The sequence below is a fragment of the Gymnogyps californianus genome, chromosome 4 (genome assembly GCF_018139145.2).
Source record: "Gymnogyps californianus isolate 813 chromosome 4, ASM1813914v2, whole genome shotgun sequence".
NCBI lineage: Eukaryota > Metazoa > Chordata > Aves > Accipitriformes > Cathartidae > Gymnogyps > Gymnogyps californianus.
Window position 1 is genome coordinate 83,436,255 of NC_059474.1, and position 22,494 is coordinate 83,458,748.

Consider the following 22,494-nt stretch of genomic DNA (forward strand, 5'->3'; position numbering starts at 1 on the left):
TCCCTATTATTTTTTACTTGTCTTAATGCCAGGTAAGCTGTCACTAAATTGAGTGCCAAGCGTTTTCATAGTTTCTCTCTGTTGTTGTAAAAAAGGGAAGCGTAGTGGCCGGATCCCCGTGGGCTGGGATCTTTCTCCAGTCGGACGAAGTTAGGGCGACGAGCAGCTCCGAGTTCCCCTTGGGAGCGGTGATGCAGTTGCTGACCTTCTCCCGGAGTCACGAGCGACTGTTGTCGCTTGTTGTCACTCCCTGTTGCTGGGAGGTCGCGCGCTGACTCTTATCTTACGTGGGAAAACGTCCGGCAAGAGCCTGGTGGTGGTGGTGGTGGTGGTGGTGGTCAACCGCCACCCTGCTCATCCTTTTGGCTCGAGCTGCCTCGGACAGCTGTGTTCACGCTGCTCCGACGAACGTTTCCTTTGCATTTCGTTTTCATTTCCAATCTCAAAATACGCTCTTTTTTTTTTCCCCCCGTGTGAAAGTGGTAACACATGTGGATTTTTGTCGGAACCCTGTGCCCGCAGAATATAAAGCGTTTTACGCGCTTACGGAGTGAAAGGTGCTTCTTAATTATCGGAGGGTTAAATATTAAGAAGCTGATAAAGACACCAACTGGGTAAGGTTTGCCAATGAAGAAGGTTGTGTTATACCCGGCTTTTGCGTAATGTCAGTAGAGCAAAGCAGATTTTAGCAAACTGTATCCTCGTTAATTCCTTCGGGAGAAGCCAAGTCCTGCGGAGGACTTGAACGCTGTTAACAGCTTGCAGGTGGTACCGTCCGTGGCAAGTGTTGGCTTTCAGGACATCCCATATTTCACAACAGTTGGAGCTGGAGGCTCATAACTGAAACTTGGCAGTGTTTGGGAAGCTGTGGATGTGTTTTCTTTCCCTTCGTTTTCTGAAAGTGGCTATAATGCCTATTAACAAACTAAGGGGTTTTTCTTTGCCCTTCTGGAGAAGAGGATATCGATTGTTTGCAGTAAAAAATAGTCTGGTGGATCCATTTCTTAGCTTTTCCGAAACTGCCATTCTGCACCAGAAGCAGACCTTCCTTTAGGCGACTTAATTCTCTCTCCGTGGCTAATTCTGAACGCTTTGGAAGACCGTAGATATCCCTCAAGTGCAGTTGAACGTTATTTTGGGGTTGGGAGAATAATTAGTTTGACTTCTTTAGATCTACAGCTAATCTAAGGTTTGTGACTTGACTCTTTTCAATACTGTCCTGTGCCTAACCTCAGAGTTCTGTCATTTGTTAACATACTGGTGTACTTTTTAAAAAATGGAAAAATACTAGGGTATTTGCTTCATCATTCCGCAGCGGTTATTGCGTACTTTTAATGGCTAAAAACCTATCGATCAAAGTTCCTATGTTTATAGCCATTTTTGCCAAGGAATTTGGAACAGAAGTGAGCAGGGCAGCGAAATGGAAGGTGTAATGCTTTGGGGAAGAACCTGTTCATTCCTGTTGTCAAAAGGGAATGTGGCTGCTTTCATCAAATTGAAGGGCTTTGAAGATAGAAAGAACTATCAAAAGATGAAGTAATATTAATATGCACATGTAATGAGGTATAGACAAGATTGCTTTCTGGGAGAGAAGAGGGATTGTGTGTTTATAAATTGCAGGAATGCTGTGTAGTACTTCATCTAACAGATGTGTAAACGCTCCGTTGATACGTATTCATATTGGCCCTTTATTTTTGAACCCTTGGTAATGATTATTTTACAACAACTTTTGGATTGTGAGGCTGAGACTGACCAGAAAAGGCATTTGTATTTCTTTTCACCCGTTTTCTTTCAGCGGAGAAGTACAGCATTTACTCTTGGGTTACTTCGAAGTTTGGAGACTTAAGAAGTTGATTTCCTTGTTGGCTGAAGCCTGCTGGTCTTCGGCACGTTTTGGAAGTGTTTTGATTTGCTCTGAGGTTTCATCTGGAAGCGAGGTCTCAGGGGGGAGAGCTTTGGAAGCCCTGAGGGTTGGGGTTACCTCTGTTCTCCGTGAAGGCGGTGGTGAGAGTCGGAGCGACTGCAGAAATCAAGTCACCTGCTCAATGACTTCACTCGAGACTTGCGCTTATCGTCATCGCTTTCTTGCTTGAACCGCTGGGATGAAACTCAGTACGTTTTTGCCTTTCACCAGCGTTAACAGATGTTGCATTTTAATGACCTAAGTTTTCCTATTTGTGAAATATTTATTAGCAAATGCAGCTTTTTAGGAGTGTTTAAAGCTCCTTCTGGTTTTCACGGCAAGCAGGTTTTTTTTTTTTTAGGTCCTTTTTGGTGAGAATAACATTTATGAACTGTTTTGTGCATTTAAAAATGGCGATTGTGTGAGTCTGAGATCACAGCGTGTGTAGCCACAGGCCTCGCCTTTGATTATCTTCTGTAATTTTACATCTTTTTTGACTGTGGGTCTGTGTGGGTCAGGCTTACCGTATGAATTGCAAGCGGTTTCCCTCGCTGCCTGTACTTGTCTGGAGCGTTTGGAAGTGGTGGCGACGCCGTGCTTTTTTGCAAGCATTTTCACTCGGTGCTTTGTAAGAAATGGAAAGACAGAAGGTTTTGGCCTGGTCAGCTTTCATTTGGACGTGGCATCTGTAGGAGCCGCTGCTGTCAATGACTCGTTTCTGGCAGGGGTCAATCATTTGGACGCTGCTACCGCCGTAGCTTCAGGTTGTAAGAGGAGAGGCCCTAGGTACGAGTTTTAAGAGCGCTTGAGACCTTTGTATGGGTGTAGGACGGCGTTAGGTGGTATTCTGTGCGCTGTCAAATGCCCTTGCTGTAGAAGTGGTGGTATCCATGAAAGAACATCCTCCTGAGAGATTTGTGCAAGAAGGGGTGCCGGTAGCTCCTGCCTTTCATTCCATCATAAACGTGGATACTGGGGGTGATTCATCTGCTGCGGACGTCGGCGTGTGCCTTCGGAGAAAGAGCGGAGAAGTAGTGCACCTACTGAGGGTCTCAGGAGGGACTTCTGGTCTCTCTTGGGTTAGTCTGTGGGAGGAACAAAGAGGAGCCAGCCGTTCTGTGGGGGTGTCCAAAGCCCTGCCTTGTTGGCAAGGGAGATACGGTGTTTTAGCGGAGAGCGAGCGACGCTTTGTTTGACAAATGGTATCTTGGAGACAAAATCCGCCAGTATTTCTGAACTTGGGAAAGATCCCAGAAGTAAGCCAGCATGCATACTTGTTTATGTGCTTATCTAAGGGGGTTATCTGCCTGCTTCAGGTTTTCCACCGAGAAGGGTGTTATTTCTTAAAAAACCATTTAAACCCAGGATGTATCTATGCCATGAAAAGCAAGGAAATTGGAATGGCAAGTCTTCTTTCGTAACTTCTCTGAAGACCAGAGCACACTTACGATGACCTGGGGGGGGAGCGGTGCTCTGTTTCAGCTGGCACATGGAGTCAGAGTGGTCCCAGGTTTTCCAAGACCTGCACGTGGATTTAGCTGTAGGCACACAGAAATTAAACAGCTTTACGTATACACCTTCCAGGCAGTGCGCTTGCAATTCATTTTCAGGCTGCTACGATCTATGTATGGGTTTTTTCATTAATCTGTTTTCTGCTGTTAGGCAGTCATTTGCCGAGTGCAGTTCTGGGCTTTATTTTTTTTCTTCCTTTTTTCCTTTGTGGTGGTCGTGGTGTTTTGTTTTGTTTTTTTTTTAATCTCTCTGCAGTCCCTTCTGGTGGGGAAAAGTATTCATTGCAGGAAAAAAAGGGAAAGATGTTTCCTAGAGTGTACCAACTGTGTTCTTAGGCAGGGGCTGGAGGTGAGATCGGTTTTCTAGCTCATAGCAGAGCAGCTTCACGTGGGTCTCCTGTGTTGGGCCGTTGAAGCCTTTAGCTCTAGCTGAGTTCGTTTCGAGCCGAACATGGTGTTGCTGTAGGTACGTTGCTCTTGCAGTCAACGACAGCTTCATTCTTAAGCTGACTGGGATGAGCTAGGACTGTAGCAGGGGTATCTGGTGGCCTCCCCGAGGTCCTAGGGCCGTGGCTGACAACGGTGAGGGTCCCTTGCACATCTGGCTGGTGATTCTGAACTGTCCTCGTCCGACAAGGGGAGAGCGCAGTGGAGCTTGTCCAAGTCGAACTGCAGTGGTGCCTTTCTCTGTCCTGACACTGGAAAGGGAGCGCCTGTTAAAAGCCCACATAGCCAAGAGAGCACTTGGTGCAGAAGAGAAGATGCTCTGTTCTTGGAAGGCCACGGCTTCAGAAACATAAGGTCAGCGCTTAACTTGTTGTAAAAACATCCTCCTCCGATTAAATCCGGTGTGACATTTTTTTCGAGTAATGTAGGTTTGGTGTCCTTCATTTAGGGAGAACAGACAGATTTTACATAGCAAGAGGAAGAGTAAATGTTTTGCAAGAAATATTTTGCTGCCTATCAAGGTCACGTATTTTCTTGCAGTTATGCAAAGCATGTGCTTAAAATGGGAATCTCTAGTTGAGGACGGCTTTCAAATGCAGTAATCTTAGAAAAGAAATCCTTGAGGTTTATTGCTCACAATTTCCTGTCTCTTTGGGGGATAAAAAACAAACGTGTTTTGAAGAAAAGCTTTTTTTATCTAGGCCAGGTCCTCCTTTGCCTCTGAACCCGCAGTGAGTTGAACCATTCCCATCTTTGACGTGATGTTGTTGGCAGACACTTTAACTTCATCTCGAAATCAAGCAGAAGAACCTGGGTTGTGGTTGAGGGAACAGGTATGTGAGAGAGCTGTCCGCTTCTCTGTGGCTTCTCGACTGCCACAAAGTTGAGGAACACCTGGAAAACAGCTTCTGACTTATTTTTTTCTACATGTTCTTTTCTTTAATGCGTTTGATGGAAACACGTAGCAAATAGTCCCTGCCTGTCTCCTCTGAAGTTACTTTTCCATGTGATGGAGTTGCCCTTAGGATGTTCGGTAAGGCTGGGATATTGAGAAGTGCACAGCGTTCATATTGCAGCCCATGGGTGGAAGAGGTGCTGGTGTAGTCCGAGTACAGCGGTTAATGCACAGCAGATTGCTGGCAGGTTTATTTTATTATCTCTTTTTTTAATTTATTTTTTTATTTTATTTTATTTTCCTGAGTTTGCTGCTGCCTGAAATCCATGTACTAAAAAACTCAGGGGAAGAAAACAGATTGATGTTAATGTATGAGCACATGTGCTGTCCTCAGTTTGACTCCACATATGCTACTGCATCAGTCAAGGTTTCAAAATTCTTTGAACTCTTCTTTTAAAAACAGAAGGCAGCGAAGGCTGGGTAACGTTTCCTCTGTACAGAGGAGCGCGTCCCTTCGCAGGAGATGATTTTCAAGTTAACAGCCTAGGCTTCTTTTTCAGCAACTGCTGTAGCGAGGGTCTATCAGTTTGTTTGTGGCACCCAACTGCTGTTCTGTGCTCACTCTGAAATAAATGAAGCCCCCAAAGAGTTCATTTTCCTTCTTCGAAACTTCTTTGGCATAAGTGACGTAGCAAGGTACGATGGCTCCTGGGAAGGGGATTTCAGTGACACGTGTTCCCGTTGCTCTTAGCTCGATCCCTGGCAAGGTTTGCCCGGCGCTTTGTTGTAGAGGACTGGGGAAATGAGGCGATTCCTCTCTCTCTGCAGCGGCTTGCTTTTACATACAGCTTTAAGCAAATACTTTGAACTGAGGGGCAGGGGGAGGTGGGGAATTTCATTTCCCTGAAAATCAACTGCGTATTTCTTAACATAATTTTCCTGTCTCTTTTTAAAAGTTCAATAGGCTTTAAGCCAAACTTTACAAAAAAAAAAGAAAAGAAATTCCCTTCTCTGTGTGTGTATTTGCATACACAAATAAAACTGTTAAAATTCCGCAATCCGAAATGGCTGAGATGGATCCCCGTGTGTCTTGGCATGGGTGTTACACATTCTCGATGAGTTCCTTTTCACTCTGCAGCTTCACTGCTGCCGCTCGCTTGCGGACCGCTCCTTCCCTTGTTGGTTGGGGTAGAGTTTCTTTTATCCTGGAGCCATGAAAATGTGCATCTCGCTCTGCAGAACTGAAGTCAGTAGCTGAAGTAATGTATGAGACAGTTCATCAGGGAGCCTGGTTTGCCATAAAAAATGGGGGGGGGGGGGGGGGGGGAATTTTCTTGGTGTCATCAGTGATTTGATTCAGCGAGTAGGAAACTTTAATTTAAATAAAGGATTTTAATCTGGCTATATAATTTTCATGATTTCCTAAAGGGAAGCTGACTCTCAGTGATTGATTTGCTGTTAATATTTCTTTCACGCTGAATCTATCATTCCATTTTGGTAGCCAAGTCACACTTACAAATACTTGTTTTAATTCGATAATGTAATCTACAGGTATTCAGCATCTTTATTTTTGCGCGTTGGAAAGTAGTAACCAAGGCATTTTTTTTACTTACTGGAGGCGGAAGAACACAAACACCTAAATTTAGGCATCTCTGTGTGGGTGTCGGCATACAGTATCGGCATTTTTAAATTGCCGTTATGGTCACTGGAGATGCAGGTAACTTGCACAGTCAGGTCTGGGGAGTGATTCAGCAGACCCTGAAGCAGATACCTTCTGGCTGCTCAGACGAATTGCTCCCTCAACTCTGCTGCTTAACCTGGCTTTGGCTCTCCTAGGAGCTTGCGCACTCCGCTTGCGTGCAAACGCTACCGGTAGATGTCCAAGTGGAGGTGTTCGTGCTGGTATCCGGCTGGAGATTGAGAGGGCTACCTTTTTATATAATCTTTGTCAAATTCGGTGTGGATGGAAATCGAAATTTGGTTAAAAACATACAAGGGGAAGGCTGCCTTTATTTGTGTTGGTGCAACTGCTTGAGAGTTTTGGTGTTAGGTTTTTTTTCCCCCAGTTGAAATCGCTTTAGGAATCAAGGGAAGTATTAGCTGAGCTAATGAGCTAGTGGAGTTCCCCGTTCTCCTCAGATCGCATCTTCCTACCCCTTCTTTTTAGCTCGGAATTTAGAAGAAATAAACAACCTCTCCTGTTCTGTCACCTCCCATTTGATTTCTTTAATGAGTTGAATAATTTAATAAAGTAAACTGACAGTAATATTCTTTCCGCACTACAGAAGATACCGCTGTCAAAAACTGGTGGTTTTGACACCAGCAAAAGCACATTTGCATAGTCTCGTCCGAGACGATTAGTTAGTGATTCTCACCTGGATTAAGCAATTTGACTTGCCCTAGTCTTTGGAATCAAACACGTACTTTCTGCTCTTTATTCAGTACTGTGTTATTAGTTTTCATGTTCTTGGTAGCTTACGGTACGCTTCGGGCCTTACTTTCATTTGTTAGTTTTTAAATCAGTTTATAAGAAAGTATTTAAAAGCAAATGATTGGACAAAAACGCGAACAGATTTTGTATCGCTGTCTTGAAGAAGTAACGATTCGGTGCTCTAGCCCTGTGGTATCACAAGTGACTTTCCAAAATAACTGAAGGGTACGTAGCGGCTGGGAAGTCAGCGGAGAAACGCCTGGCCTCTGTAGGGAAAGCAGGAGCGCTTTGTGGCCGCAGAGGTCCCCCCCTTCCTTTGGGCTTGACAGCAGTCCCCAGAGTTGGGATCTGGTGGTCTGATCATGCAGCCCTTGTAATGGGCCTTGAAGGGAAGCTTCACTTTGTGATGCCTCTTTTGCGTCCACGCGAGAAGAAAATAATGCTCCAACTTGCTGGAGTTGAATTCTTGTCGTGTGAGGGTCCACTGCGTTTATCGCTTCCAAGGTGCAGTTCTTCTTGCCTACCCTGTCGCCGAATGGAATATGAAAAGGAAGAACCTGCCTTGCCTGTCTTCAGAAGAGGAGATCCCGTATGAAGACTGTTGTCATTCTCCAGGGGTTTCCTACAGTTCTTTGAAACGAAAGGGAAAGGTCAGAAGTCCAGCAAGCATTTCAATGCTGCGAAAACCACTTCTGTTTTTCATACCTGTCCCTGAAATCGCATGCTCCACTTAAAAAATATAATTAACTTCCAAGAAAAGGATACAAACAGATAAATAACGAGTTGCTTTCTTGCCAACGTTCTCTAGGACATTGACAAACAAGTGAAAAAAAGAGTTAAAAAATTGCAACTTCTTCTCCCTCCCCCCGTACGTTCTGCTTTTGCTCATCCTTAACTCAATAGGAGATGAATTCACTTTGTGCTAAACCGTATTCCAGGCAAGAGAGGAGGATCAGCGTACCATGGCTCTGGAACAGGCAATATAAACTAATGGGGAGGACACCGCAGTGGATTCGGGCAAGCCAAGTCGCATTTCTGGCTCCCTGTCACTAACGCTCTGGGTGATCTTGGCTGGTTTACCTCTCCCGTTGTCCGCTTCCTTCCAAAATTGTGTGTTAATCACAAATCTATGAAAGAACAGACTGGCCTTCTCCAGAGCTTTGCCAGCATCTCCCTTTTTTCCCAGCCCTCCGGTTGATTTGACTATATGCGTTAAGTGGCCATGATGTAAAGATACTTGAAAAAGTTAGTTGGTTTTTGCATATATATATTATTTTTTTTAAATGCAGGGCTTATAAGCGTATGCTGAGACTTGCACTGTAGAATTTGCACTGCTGCAGTTAGCAAATGCTACGTCAGCTCCAGGGAAATGAGAAAGAAACGGTGAACATCGTGAGTAGGGGCCTGAAGAAAATAGGAACCGTCTGGTTGTCATGCAGGTAGCTGATGGATGAGCAGCTACGGGCAAGAGCTAAGGGAAGATAACTATGCTAAAGTATAAGATGAATGGGTAAGATTGAGATCATTTGAAGCTTAAAAATTAGCCAGTATGCAAATTAGATATGTTTTAAAAGCGTGTTCTGTTTAGGCAAGTTAAGACCAACGTGTGGAGTTGTCACCCATACAAAACCACAACTGTGTTGAAGGCGGTGACTGGGGTTGGAAGGAACTGACAGCGTAATTGTGTTTGGTATGAGGGATAGTCACCCCTGCATTTGAAAACAGGAGCTGGTTTTGCTTCCTTTCATCTGCCCGTATATATCAACAGTGTAATTACTGCAGAAAAGAACCAAGTCTCTGTACTTTTCCCGCAAGAGATAGCTGATGACTTCAGTTATTCTCGCTTGAGAAGCAGTGGGTGCTGACAATGTTGTGCGGGCTCCTGGGATGCTGCAGTTGCTGGCTTGTGCTGGCCAGGCGGGAGCAGGAGTCCCCACGTCACGCTCCGGAGAGAGCAAACACGCACAGTGTTATGTGACCCGGCCACGGTCACTGTCTACAGGCAGAGCTTCTATTAATAGAGCTGAGAACCAGATGATTCCTGGTGTTACGTGAGTGCTGACTCCGGAGATTACGGGCGGGAGGTGTTTTGAGGTATCGGGAAATCAACTCTACGGGATGTGCGTGTCTGCAAGAGGGCTGGGATTTCGTCTTGAAACCGAAAGATGCATTAACGTGAAAACATACATGAATATGATGGAGAGAGTTCGGTTTTTGATGTACAAGCTAATTAAACTCATTTCTGGGCAGCGCGGAGCTTATGTGTGCACTTGGTGTGTAGTTGCTACTTCTCAGTGTTTTGTTACGCTCCTGGTTTGGGGGACATGCTGATGTTAGTCAGGCACATGAAACACAAACCCAGCACATCAGAACTTGTTTCCCGTGGAGGTCGGTAGTGCGTGCTGTCAGTACCGATGTGTTTGTAGCTGTGGTATGAGTTGTTGGCTCAGCGTCTCACCTAGTCTACGCTCTTAGGGATGCTGTAATGCCAAAAAAGTCCAATGGAAGGGTTGTCAGAGGTCTGTTTTTAAGCATCGACTTCTGATAAGGCTTTATTGCTGCTGTAGGATAGAAAAAGGGCGTGCTGGCAGTCTCATCTATGAGACTCTGACTTTTAAAGCCGTTACTGATGACTTTTCCAAAAACTCTGTCATAAGTTCACTGAGCGCTTCGCTTTTGGTAGTGCAAATTTCAGGGCAACATGAAAAGAATTTTTGAAGGGCACGGTTTGCTGTTTCCTTCCCCGCAAGTTACGTGATGTATGGTTTTAGAATTGTAAAGCAAGCTGAATGAAAGCAGCCAGTTTTAAGCTATTCGGGACTCAGGCAATTGAAGAAATTACCGCACAGAGAGCAGAACATAAATGCTATATGTAATTACAAGTAGGTGCATCCGTACTTGCTACTGCATTTTTTTCCTTGCTGCCCAAATCATATTCTGATAGATCCAGGAGATTCTCCAAATTCATGGCATCCAGTGAACTATGAATTGCTAGTGCAATACTCTTCTCTGTGAGCAGGGAAACCTTGCGCTCAGATACTTGTAGGGCCATTGAGGATAAACTCAACAGGACCATAAAGTCATAGCAAAGGCAATCTGAATATTGAAGCATTTGGGTGGTAGATTACTCGCATCTTAGCCACCTGTACATTAAACATAACACTAAAACCGTTTCTTAACTCTCTTCTTATAGTTGTGCGATACCACGTAGACAGTTAAAACGGAGAATCTAAGGTCCTTGCTTGTGTCTTTGCCAAAATGTCATCGTTAGGACTTGCATTTTTCATTTAGGTATCTACCTTGAGCTCATATTTCTTCTGGGGAAGAGGAGGAAGGCAAGCAGGGATAAATTTCTGCTTAAAATTCTAGAAAAGGTTTCAGAGAACCTAACAAAAAAAAAAAGTTTCTAGTGATCCTCATCTCTGGAAACTAGATCCCACTTGTCTTTTACATCAGATGCTTGAAATGAAAGCAGTTGGCTCTGTCTACCAGTCGCTGCCCAGGTGAAAATTTGTCCAAACTACCCAAAAGTCTAAGCTTTGTGAAAGCCTGCTTGCTCACGTGCAGTGGAAAGGCCTTTGAATTTCGTAGCTGAAGCCTCTCGAGCCCTTTGATCTTCCCCGGGAGCGATTCAGCCTGCATCCGAAGTCCTGATCCATGTTAGGGACTCGCCTCAACGTTTCCTGCCCCCGGCCTGGGCATGAGGAGCAGGGCTTGAATAGAACTTGCACTTGGACGTAGGACAACCACGTCATTGTGATCTTCCTGCACGCCACTGGGATATGAAGAAGGAAGTAATGAACCAAGCAATAAAGCGGAATTAAGTTTTGGCTGGGCAGGAAAGGGCAGTCCTGAAACTTAGCCTGAATTGGCTGTGTCGGTGGGGTTGTAGTGCTCTTAGGAGAGCTGCAAGTGAAGCCCGTTGTCTCTCTCCGATATACAGAGATCCTCAGAAGGTTGTACAGTGATGGGACCGGAGGGAACGAGCATGAGCTGCTCCAGGGGAAATTCCGTCTGGATATGAGAAATATATTCTTCACCGTGAGAGCAAACATTGGAGTGGGAAGTGGTGCGATTTCCTTCGCTGGAAATGTTCGAGATTTGGCTTGATGGGGCCCTGGGTACCTAATCGAAGGCCCTGCTTTCAGCACCAGGTTGGAGCAGATGGTTTCCAGAGGTTTCTTCCAATCTAGGCTCGTCTACAATTCTGTGGTCTGCAGGTGAAAATCTGGAAGAGAAGGATTTGACTAGTGATTTATGACAGAGATGCTGTTGTGATGAGCAATGAAAGCTGTTTCCTTGTTACAGTATCTGTGCTGGGTTTGAGGGTTTTTTTTTTCCTTCCCCCCCCCCAAGATCTTAGCCTTTTAATTTTGTCCTATAAGGAGGTTTCTCTGCAATGTATACTTTCCCTTCAGTCTCACATTGTATTCCTGTAGTAGGGTTCGGAGGTCTAGTTTCTGGGTGTCTGCTTTGTCACAAAGTGTAAGTATTTCCAGTTTAGAAACTCTATTCTGTGCAAAGGAAGGTGTGGATAGATAGGCTAGTTGTACTATTCCTCGATTGATTTAAAAGGTTGAGGTTTGGTATCTCTGACAGCATTTTTGTCCAGGGGAACGTTATCACTTCTAGCAAAAGGGGGGATTTTCACACACTTGGCTTTGACTCTTGGAAATTTGGAAAAGACGACAAGCTTTTGGGCGTGCAGGCAGTCCCATAGGTCTCTCGGATCATCACGCAACACGACAGCTTGCTAACCGAGGAGCTGTCGTTCTAGACAGCGGGCGGTCTGACAGACTCCTCTCCTCTGACGATGGCCGCTGCCAAGCGGTTTAGCTTTGTCCAGCCTGGGTAGTTTTGTTCCTTGAGCCAAACCAGTTCTTACTGCCAAAGAATTGCCCTTACTTATGGGAGGAGACTGTTTACGTGAATGTAACGTATCCTATATGTTAGGGGCATCAATGGAAACTCGTATAAAGCATTTTTTGGAGAGCTTTTCGCTTTCCAGCAGCACCATTTTTGTAAAAACCGATCGCCTCACTAGCCGAAATGGCTCGTCAGCGGCTCTGTACTTGAGAAACAGGCCTTGGGAACGGTATTGAAAGCAGTGATATGGTGCCTTGGTCTTGACGATGAGAATTCCTTCCTGACTGGGCTGTGACCTGAGGGTTTTATCTGGAACTCGGCCTTCTGGGGGACATCCCTCCCCTGCTCTTGCAGAAGTGTCTCCTTCACTTCGTGCTCTCCAGCAGTACTTGCTGGACTGACGTTCCTGAGCTGAGCCGGCAGTGCGGGGAGTGTCAGGAGCAGTGTTTGGTCCAGCGTTTTCATAAACCAGGGTAGAAAAGTCGCCTGGGTGCTTGCATTTCCATGTCCTCAAGAGGGTATAGGTAGCTGGATGTTGTCTTTTAATGATACCCTATCCATTCAAATCGTTTGCAGTCGTAGGTATTACGTGTCGGAGCAATGTGCTGTTTATCGCCGTTATTCCAGCACCTTCAACTTTTCCCTCTGCCACCATCTGATCTTGAACGTAAAGCTTCTACGCCTGCTATTCCTGGAGATTCCTTCTGGAAAGGCCAGCGTAGCCTATTAGGGAAAACTTCAAATTGTTTTAGGGTCACATTTCACTGGGAGTAACTTAGCAAGCACGACTTTGTCTCCCCTTATTGCCATCTAGCTGAAAAGTTTGTCCAGTGCCGCGTTAGCTTAGCTTTACAGCAGTCTTGTGCTTTGTTTGACTCCTGTGGGAAGGGAGATCGCGGGTCCGGGCATAGGTAAATGGCTGGTGGGATAGTTCAGCACGTCTTTGGCCATAATGTTGTTTTCTTCACCGTCGTCGCGGATATAATCTGTTGTTAATCCCCCAAGTCTAAACCTGTGACTCCCCAGAGGACCTGAAGCCTTTCGTTGATTTTGATTTGCAGCCTTATTATAGACAAATTAATGTACATGAGTGACAGCACGCCAACGAGAGACGAGAAGAAAATGAGTAATTAACATATATTGGGTATTACTGATTGCTTTTATGATTATCTGGATTTTAAGGTATTAGCTGGAAAAATAACTCCTAATCCCTTATTAAAGATAAAAGGCAAGTCATTAAAAGTAGAAGGTTGTTTTCAGTCCTGAGAAGCACTGGAAATATGTCTTGGCTCCGGCACCAAACTAACCTTGAAAGCCTGTAATTCCAAGTTACTCAGCTTAGTTGTTCTCCTCGGCAAGGGAATTTCTGAAGTTTCCCATGTGCGGGGAGGTGGAGGGGGACGTGAGACAAAGCGACCCTTGTCGTACGAACTGCGTGCTTGGCACCGGGACAGGGTCCTTTGAATATCGGTATTAACTGAGCCCTGCCCAGCTGCCGGGCTGTGAACTTTCGACAGCGGGGCCCAAGGTCGCTTAACTGCGGGGCGCGCTTCCCATGGGCATTTCGGAACTCGTAACGTCACGTTTCTCTTGGGGCACGTCTCCTGTACGGAGCTCCCGTCGCACCTCGACTCCTTTCTACCTTCCCGACAGCAGCGCCTGCCCTCGCCGTCGCGGCCATCTCGCCGGTTTCGTGGCCATCTCGCCGGTTTCGTGGCCATCTCGCCGGTTTCGTGGCCGTGCGCTAAGCTGAATCTGCGAAACGGACTGGTCCAAGCACAGACCGCTGATCCCAGCGGGGAAGGGGGAACGAGTGGCTGAAGCACTGGGAGCAAAGAAGCGTTTAAAAGCTCGGGAAGGGTGACGTTTCCGTGTTGCTGTTCTTAAACCCACCCGGAGTGTGTGCGTGTTCCTGGGGTCAGAAGGAAAGCACCAGCACCCCTTGCTGAGTTATAATAATTAATCATTTGCAGAACCTTGCCACACACTAAGACTTTCTTAATAATCGAGTATTTTTTTAAAAAAAACAAGTACATTCCTTATTTCTGGGTAATGAAATTTGAGCAACAGTAAAACCACAGAGTTCTTAAGTTTAAGTCTCGTATTTTAACAGTTCGGTGTTTCAACACACCATGTTTATATACTTTTACTATACTTTCAAAAAGCAATGTAAAATGCAGTGGGACCAATTAAAAAGAAATAAAGATAGCATTTAACGACTCGAAGGAGATCAGTACTTGTAAAGCAACTTATATTTGAGGAGATGCTGTTTTGATGGAATACATTTTGGAAAACACTGCTCATTTCTGGTTTGCCCTTTCCATCCCAAGTTGTTTAAAAGACTATTACTAGTACCTGGCTGATTTGTTCTCCTTTTTTTTTCTTTTTTTCCCCCTCTTTTTTTTTTTTTTTAAAGTCCTGGACACTGCTTAAGGCCGGCTGTGCTGCTGGGTGCTCAGTGCTTTTGCAGATGAGGCCACTTTATTGTGCTTGAGGAGGGATTTAGGAAGGACAGGGAGAGTTTGACTCCATGTTGAGTTGGTCAAGGTCGATTCCCTGAACGCAGAGGAAGCAGCGGTGTTTTGGGGTTGTTTTGCCATTTTCCTCTGGCTGGTCTTGAGGGATGGCACGTGGAGTCAGACCGGTTGCGCTGGGGCAGCCCTTGATGTTTCCAAAGAGTTAGTTAGCGTAGAGGGTCCTGGAAAAAAAAACCTTTTGTGGAGTTAAGTACGTCATAACTCCAGTCAAGATGTATCTGATAAAGGTCACTTCGATTCTGAAGGAGAATGTCCATGCAAGAAACTTAGGTGATTTCTCTAATGCGTTTGAAACCCAAGCCTCCAGTCAGTTTGGTTTAAAGGCTTCTGGTGTCTCCGTTGAGCCGACTTGAGCACATCTGTGCAGCACCCAGAGTGATTTGGGTGTGGGCTCCTGAATGAAACGTTTTGGGCTGCCACAGGACACGTGGTTGGTAATAGCTCCGTCTTGCTAAAAGCCAAAGGAGTTGGACTTGGGGCACTTGGTGAGAAGAAGCCATGGGAACGCTTCGCACGGAAAAGACAGCACAGAAATTTTTCAAGTTGGATACGGTTTTTTTTGCAAACGCTTCTAATATACAGAGTTGGCTTTTTGTTACTTCAGTTTCTGGTCTCAACTTCCAGACCATGATGCCAAGCAGATCATTAAAACCAGCACGGTTTTTTTTCCAGTCTCTCTTCATTACTAAAAGTTGTTCTGAAAACCTGGCAAAGCGCTCACGTTTGGGCAGCAGATGTGATAACTGGAGTGGAGATTAGCTGTATGTGGAGTTCACTAATGGAATAGACTAAATTAGGTTGGAAGGCACCTATGGAGGTCATCTGGTCCAAACCTCTGCTCAAAGCAGGGCCAACTTGGTAATTAAGTTATTAATGTTGGTTTCTAAGGTATGATACCATGTCCAAAGCACTCTTTCGTTAGATAGACGTGCAGGTGGAATAGAGCCCCAAGGAGGCACGCCGATTTTTCTTTTTTTTTCTCTCTCAAATTGTTCTGATGTCTTTGGATGCGTCTGGGCTGACAGCGCGCAGAGCAGAGAATACTTCGATGTCCTGGGGCTCCCTTTTAGCACAGGGGGTACAAAATTGTTCCCGCCACAATGTGGTACTGAGATGCGGCCTGGGTGTGCTCTAATCAAGAAACTGGGAAATGTGGGTGCTTGATTTTGGTCGTCTAGGGATGGCCCAGGGAAACATCCCTCTGGATCCTCCTTGCATTCCTTGTTCCACCCGTTTTGTCTGAAGCATGTTTAAAAATGTCAGTCTTCCCTGTTACGTTCTTCATGCCAAGCAGAAGGAATTGCGTCGTGTCTCTCTCTTCTCCTGTGGTTTCATCTTCACCTCACGTGCACGTGCTGTAAGCAACGAAGTCAGTAAATGAGTCCTGTTGTATCCTCCTTCTGATACAAAGACGACAAAGGGGAGTAGAACAAGGGAGACGACGTGATCCTGTAAAATATACCATTCACTCATGGCTTGCCTGCTTTGGGGCTAAACGTGGGGTTGACCATTAGGAAGGTCAATGCTTATGCAAAAATCACCCCCGTGCATTTTGCTAATTACAAGCAGCCATTCTGTTCAGTCCAAGCCATCCTCAAACTGGCCTCCTACTTGTTTTTTCCTCCCAACTGTCTAATAATTAACAAGCTACTTAATGCACGACAAAAGGCCAATTAACCCTAAAGCATTTAGTGAACTACATGTAAATGAGTTGTAAAATGTTGCTGTAAACATTAAATGTTTGGCAATTACATAAACCAATAATTGCTACAGTTGCATTTAGGGGCTTAAAAGAAAGAAAAAAAAATCTGCTTAAGTAGCGCTTTGGTTCCGAGAACTCTGCTAATGGTTTTGTTTTTAACTACAGCAACCCCGGTCTGTGTAAGTCCGAACAGGCTGTGGCAGCTCAGATTCGCTGTGTTTTTTAGTAGTGGAAGAAAAATAAAGGCATGCTAACCTTGTGCGCTTTTTGAAACCGCAACGTGGTTGAACAGCGGTAGCAAGCCTCCAAAGGGCAGTACCCGGAGTCTAGAAAGAAGTGGAAATCAGCTAAAATAACTTGTTTCTTTCTGCTGCGATAGGTGGTATCTCGTGGTAAAGTCTGTTAAATTAGTTGGGTACCAATTGGCGGTGATTTCATGGATTGATTATTGTTTGCTTCGGTTTCAGGCTGTACGAAACGTTCCAGACCTCGCTAAAACCTCGGGGCTGGACAGGGTCTTGTGAGGTGTGAGCGCAGGGGGTCTGGGCCACTTACTGCTGTCGAGTTCATCTCTGTCTTTTCTTCCTCCTTCTGCAGACACCTTCGTGTCCGAGCTGCCCTCACATGTTAGCCTTTGAAAAAGGTGAAGTGTCTTTCCACCCACCTCTGTGGTGAAGTTTCACACGAAAAAGCTGGGTTGCTTTTTCTGCAAAATCTTTAATCCTCTTAATTGGCTGTCTCACTCCGAGGTGGTCCAGTTCACCCACCGGTTCTCAAGCTCCTGCTGCTAATGTTCTTAAATAATTTATTTGCCTTGTACGCCTTGTGTACTTATTCTCCGGTTTTTGGTTGAATCTTCCTTACGTTTCATGTTTGTGAGTTTTGGTTTGACCTAGGCTTGTGTTGGACCAAGATGTTCCTAAATGGTACAGTGAAGTGGGGCTTTGCCTCCTTATTCTGTATATTTGTGCTTCCTTGCTGCTTTCCAGCCTCTTTGTTGTTTCAGTAACAGTATATCTCTGTGTGGCTCACTTGGCATTCCATAAGTAGTCCCCAAATGCGTCTCTAGATACCAAATTTCTCAGTTTTCAGTGAAAAAAAAGTTGGGTTTGTTTGAACTAGCTTTCTTCCTTCCTCAGTTTTGGCAGTATCCTTTTCCTGAGTATATTGATCTTAATTACAGTACAGTCACTTACTGAAAGCTAGCCTATGCTTAGTTTTACTGTATAAATACATTGGACAATGGGCTATTACTTTTCTGGCACACAATTTTACTAGTATAGATCCTGGTTGTATTCCTTTCCCAAAAGTGGAAATATTTTATACTTATATTTGGTTGATTGAATTACAGAAATTTGCTTAAAGCAGTAAAACTGCTTTCCAGTATAGGTGAGTCCTTAGCAAAGGCACTGAAGCCGTTGCCTTGCCCGACTCAATTTTCCTTCTTGTACTTTGGGATCTGATGAGAATAGCTCTTTCCTCTTCTGCACAGTAGACACCAAGGTCAACCACAAAATCTGGCCAGTTGACTTGCAGCCAAGGAAGGGTGTACATTGCGAGCCTGACATAGCTTTTCATGAACATTTCATTGGCCTTCTCTTGTTTTTGGGGGTTTTTTAAAATTTTTTTTTACGAGCTTCTTTTATCTCAACTTGTTTTCCTTTCTCCAACGTTTGTTTTTGCTGTTGACATTTGCTAAAATGCCTGCTGTGTGACACGCTGACAGTTTACCTCCCTTCCTCTCGCTAACGAGAGCTCATCGACCATTTGGGAGCTTATATAAAACGCCTCAAAATACGTACCGATGCGCACCTCTTGTCAGCAGTTGATCTAATGGTGCAACCTTCCAAGTTCACGGTGCGAGGGATAGCGAGCAACTGAGTTGTTCTTACACGGAGGGATGGGTTTGCAGGTCTTGGTCTGTCTGGGTTCTGCCTCAGAGTAGCGGGGCACGTCTGAAGGCGCAGACCTTGTCTGTGAACCAACGAGCCTGGTTTTTTTTTCCAGCATAATCATGTTCTGTGGAGGTTTAGCGCTCGTGTAGGAGGTGGGGGCTGAGTCTGTGACGCTAAGAGTAAAAAGGAGGCAGAAGCTTGAACTCTACTCGCTGTTGCAAGGGGAAACCGGTGAAGAGCAAGAGCTGCAGAAATGTCACCAGGCTTTTGAGAACAAGTTGAATCAGGAGTTTCTTTCTGGGAAGCCAGTTGGAAGGAGTGTGCTGCTGGCAGCCTGGAGCCACTCCGAACCTGAAGTTAATGGTGGTTAATTTTTAAAGGCAGGAACGAAACTGGTTATTGTGTCTGTATCTCAATAGGGTCTTTCTGCTACTGAAAGGCCATTGCAAGAGCCCTTTTCTGAGTTGCTTTGACTCGGAGAGGAAAAGAAAATGCCTTCAGAGAAGTGATTTATCCACCAAAAGCTTTGCTTTGCCACACTCCTAACAGACAGTGACAGTTTCATCAGGATGATCGTAACATGTCCAGGGATGCCAAGTGAGGGAAGTGCTGAGGACGGGCTTTTATCAGGAGTTAAAATACGGAATAAATGCGGTCACCCAAAGTGCAGGTCTGAAGAGATGGATCTACTTGATCAAACTTGCTGTCCTGCAGCAGGGAAGTACGAGGAAAACCAACATCCAAACATGAAACTAACTGGTTTTGTAACCGCTCTGTCAGGCCGAATCCTGCTGCTCTCCAAGTCAATGGAAGCATTGTCTGAATTCTCATGCTGGCTTTGCAGCTTTTTAGATAAGTGGCTGTTAACCTTTAAGAGCCAAAAGGGCGGTTTGTCACTGAATGAAGCTTTTCAGAAGGTGAGGGGGGGAAAAAAAGGAAAGCTGAGCTTTTTCAAAGCATCTCAAAGGAGGCTGGCGCCTTACTCCTGCTGATATGCAGGATGAGGTGGTCTCCGAAGCTCCAAATGGATTGAGGCTACCGAACTCACACATTAATGCTGCTAGCGTGGAGATGGGCGTTTGTCAGAACAGCCAAGGCATATCCCTCGTCTCCATCAAGTGGAGGAAGGGAGTGCCGTCCACATCCACCACCGACTCTGGGGAAGACCGGTTCTAGTTAGATCAGTGACAGACACCTCGTCGTGTTTCCTTGTGTCTTCATTTTCCCTCTGTCGACCGCTGCAGTGCCCCTTTGCTGTGCTTTATTCAACCCAAGCAGGAGAGCTGCGTTCAGTGCGGTTCAAAACGATGCCTGGTAACGAACGCTGCCTTGGGTAATTTTACACTCGGCAGTGAAAAGAAGAGGGCACGTTACGGATGCTGAAGAAGTATTTGTCAGCCTTGAAAATGAGGTTCAGCTTGAACCAGGGCCTTCTCTTGTCAGTTGTTCTGCCAGGTTTGCGGTACCCAGCTTCGGTCTCCGACCCTTGGCCCTTCATCCTGCCGCTTAGACCCGTGCCAAATGAAACCACTCGGGTGGGACCCAGCCATCGATACCCATTTCGTAAATAAGGGTCCTGCGTGCGAGGCAATGGGAAAATCAGACCTGATTTTATTTGGCTCTCCCCCAGCGGTAATTTGTGCTTTTGAGGCTCGTGGCTGATGGGAGCCTGTGGCATCTCTCTCCTACACGGTGTTTGAAGCGGGGCAGGTGATGATGAAGAACTGACAACCTACAGAACCCTCTCAGTGGGTGTATTTTGCTCTCGTACGCCGGTCGGTCTCCTGCAACGACGGTAAGGAATAATAACGCGCTTTGCTCTCCGTGCCTGAAGTGGACGAGGTATTTGGCAACGTTTAAAACGGAGGAGGCAGAATGAAAAGAGTTGAAAGCAAAAAGCGTTGGATGCCAGAGACATTCAGTACTCCTTGAAATACTGCCTGGCAACAGAGATGGGCTCCATTTCGGCCGGAGACACTGGCTGAAAAGCACACGGGACAAAGGGCTCGGCGCGCACTGAAGCTGCAGGAATAAACCAGGAAAATCCTCGCACGCTTGCACTTGGCTTCCTTCCTCTGCGGGTCGGTCCTCTTCTGTCGAGCCCTCGCTGAAGAAGGCTTCTCGAAGCGCTGAAACGGTCGGAGCTGGTGCGGAGATTGATTGAACGGGACAAATAGACGATGATGAAACCCTGCTTGTGAGAAGAGCTTAACAGGCATAAAATTGTCTATTGCAGCCGGAGGGCTGGTTTTAAAGCGCAGAGAGGGAAGGGAAGTTTCTTCTTGTCACTGCATAGAAGCTTAAATTGAGAAAAAGAGCCCAGTGTTGTTATAGCTGTGTCCTTAAAAATGCCACTGTACCCACTCCGTTACCTAAGAAAGGGGGCACAGGTAGATAGATGATCAGTGGTAAACTGAATTAATAGTTTGGCAGCAGGGCTTGCAGCTGATGCAAGGAAATGACAAGACTTATTCAGGGACTGCATCACATCAAAACAGCTTGAAAATTGAGGGAGCCGCGTTACGGTGTTGGAAAAGAAAACGGTATCTTTTTTCGCTCACCAGAGGAAGAGGAATTTTCTCTTGGGCTAGCTTATGTTGAACGGTGGCTTTGTGCCCGTGTTGTGCTGTTGATGCCGGTGGAAGTACGGGGGGAGTTGTGCACGATCACTAACGGGATTGAGATGTTTAAGATACTAGAATAGGACCCCAGCAGGATTCCAGAGAGGTAAACGGCACACGTCTCTGCAAGAGACTGGGAAAGCCATACTGCTTTAAAAAGGAAAATGGAGAAAAACCAAAGGGGGGAAAAAAACCCCCAACCCCACTGAGAATTAGGGAGCAATTTTTGAACTTCGTTATAGATGGCAGCCACTGTGCTGCTAAACGGTTTAACTGGCGACTTGACTGTTACTCAAGTCCCAGGGAGGTGTGATGCCAGAGAGCATCCCGTATCTGTGTGACAGTGGGGAATGTTGCAAAGCTCAGAAATAAGCCAGGCTCGCTCTAGATGCTGCGTTTTCTTTATTAAAGTCTTGTTGGCAGCTGCTCAGTAATAGCTCCTTAAAAATGTGCTGCTGTAGCAGTTTCACGCAACGTGAAGTAAGATGGCTGACCTCCAGGAGTAGTCAAAAAATATCGTTGTTATCCATATTTTGTAATGAATTGCTTGTTACGTAGTTTGTATCGTGCCAGGGCTTATGAACAGTGTGGTTTGTTACAGGGCACAGGCTACGGTACAGAAGCATGGGCTAGTTGTTTAGTAAAAATAAGTGTCAGAGGCATCGCTGCCTTTGATGTAACTAAAAATGGCACTCGGTGAATCTAGAAAATAAAAAAAAAAAAAGGGATAGAGAAGGAGAAATTTCCTGGTTTTCTAGCAGTTTGGAAGCTAGTCGCTGCTGATTAGCATCTAGCTATAGCATACCCGTGGAGAATTGCGTGCTCCACGTACACCCGGCTCCGCACCCTTGAAATCAGTGGAACCTTGCGGTGATTTGAGCAGGCAGAGACTCGCGCTGCTGATATATTAAATATTCAGTCTGGCTCAACTTGCTGATCGTGTATCTGTGGGAGGCTATCAATAATGCGTTTCATTTGGAATACGCAAGAACAATATAGATATTATTGTTCTTGCCTGCAGCTGAAAAAAAGAGACAATTTTTGAAGACCGTTATTGACAGTCTCTCTTGAGTGGAACAATGTTGGGAGAAGTTCGTAATTAGACTTGAGGTATAACATGCAATGATCTCTCTATCGTAACTGTGTGGTTGGAATTAGCAGTCTTTCTTCTTCTATAGGCAGTGCCTTTTATGTTAAGGCTGACCGACTTTTTTTCATTAGATGATGCTGGTTTTGTTTACAAGGTCGCCAGACCGATTGTCCGCATTGCACACCTCGTCCACGTGAGCCGTCTGCTATAGATGAGTTGATTTGAGACGTTTTTGGAAGAAGGGTCTTTTTTTCTGTCCCTGTATCTCCGAGGAATGTTTCAATAAGATATCTGTAGACGAAACTTTTGTACGTGATCTCGACAGCACTGAAGACAAAGAGAGCTGAGAATGCTCAGCAACTCGTTACGTAAAAGCTGCTGTTCTTCTGGCACTTGAGAGGATATGTCATGAGTAAGCATTTGTCTAATACTGAAGATTTTTTGCAGATCAAAGACTTAATATATGCCACATGCTGCAGAGGAGCTTACAGTAGAACGTGTACAATCATGCAGTACAAGAGTCCAGCAAAAAATGGATTATTCAAGAGGCCGTCAATGCTGTTCATTATGTGCTGGAAAGGGTCACGATCAAGGGA

General features: G+C 45.4%; 1 protein-coding gene across 1 annotated transcript in view; it reads left to right on the forward strand.

Annotated features, from left to right (window-relative positions):
- SLC4A4 (solute carrier family 4 member 4) overlaps positions 1–22,494 on the forward strand; it is a 190,909-nt gene that overhangs the window by 67,282 nt on the left and 101,133 nt on the right. The gene's annotated exons all lie outside the window — the stretch shown is intronic.